Here is a 1,362-nt window from a genome sequence, read left to right on the forward strand (position 1 = left end):
AGCCATGTAGTGTCTCCTTGCTCTGTTCTGATGACTGCTTCTTGGTCCAAGTATAGGTTTCACATAAGCACGTTCTTCAAGATTTTACTTCCAGTTCTGGGTTCCAAGTTTTAAGGTCGCTTCTCTGTCCTTTTCCATGTGCGCTGCTCCTCTGCTTGCCTACTGACCTCGCTGCGGGGCAAAGCACTACTTATCAAGAACGTGGCGCCGCTCTGAGACACCATGGTCCAGGCTTACACCAAGATGAATGACCTGCAGCGTTGCCTCGCCCCCGAGGGCTGATCGTGCTCGCCTTCCCATGCAACCAGTTTGGGCATCATGAGAACACCAAAAACGAAGAGATCCTGAATTCCCTGAAGCATGTCCGCCAGGCGGCGGATTCGAGCCCAGCTTCACACTTTTTCCCACACACACACTTTTTAAGAAGTGCGACGTTAATGGTGCTCAGGCGCATCCCATCTTTTCTGCGGGAAGCCCTGCCCACGCCCAGCGAAGATGCCACTGCACTCATGACCGACCCCAAGTTGATTACGTGGTCCCCGGTGTGCCTCAACGACATTGTCTGGAACGTCGAGAAGTTCCTGGTGGGGCACGACGGTGTGCCTGTGCGGAGGTACAGCGGCCGCTTCCCAATCATCAACATGACATTGAGGCTGACATCATGGCCCGCTGTCCAAGGGGCCCAGCAGTGCCTAAGGCACTCCCCCATCCCAGGCTGCCTGGCATGCTCTATGCTCCCTTCTGTGGGGGTTTCATTAATGAGGGTGTTTGCTCTAAACGTGAATGGAGAAATGCCTGATGCTTAAGAAAGCCCTCTCAGATGGGTGCTGGTCCTGCCGGTCCCAACCTCTCTTTCCAGATTAGCACAAATCTCTCTAATATATAAAGTGCTAAGTAGGAGAACTATGTATGTGTGTATATATCCTTCAGTGTTGACCTTGAATACATTTCTTGTTAAATCTTAAGCTTTCTTCCCTCTCAATGGCCTAACCTGAAATTCCTTTTGTCTACAATGTTTGAGATTTACTTTACTCTCTTGTGGGAAGCCAGGCTCCTTCCTATCCCTGTATTTGTCTTTTCTGCTATGGATTATAACAAAAGCCTGTATTTTTAAAATAAACAAGGCAGTGGCTGTCTCTACCCCCCTCCAAAAAAATTTTTTTTCCAAGTTTGGTATTAACTTTATTCTATTTTCTGTATAACTTTAAGTACATAAAGGTTTATTTCCACAGGCCTCAGGAATGGGTAGAAGTCACAGGACAATGTGTTTTACCACCAAAACTGTTGCACATTTTGGTGTTTGTCCTAGAGGGAGAAACTGAAATTTACACTCGCAATGCTGTGCAAGATTCTTACAGAAAT

At 47.6% G+C, this 1,362-nt stretch overlaps 1 pseudogene; it reads left to right on the plus strand.

Annotated features, from left to right (window-relative positions):
- Nucleotides 1–174: 174 nt before the first annotated feature.
- Nucleotides 175–799, plus strand: LOC102867279 (annotated as a pseudogene).
- Nucleotides 800–1,362: the final 563 nt, after the last annotated feature.

The sequence above is a fragment of the Elephantulus edwardii genome, unplaced genomic scaffold, assembly GCF_000299155.1.
Source record: "Elephantulus edwardii isolate Elephantulus edwardi_28Jun2011 unplaced genomic scaffold, EleEdw1.0 scaffold00314, whole genome shotgun sequence".
In the NCBI taxonomy this organism is placed as follows: Eukaryota; Metazoa; Chordata; class Mammalia; order Macroscelidea; family Macroscelididae; genus Elephantulus; species Elephantulus edwardii.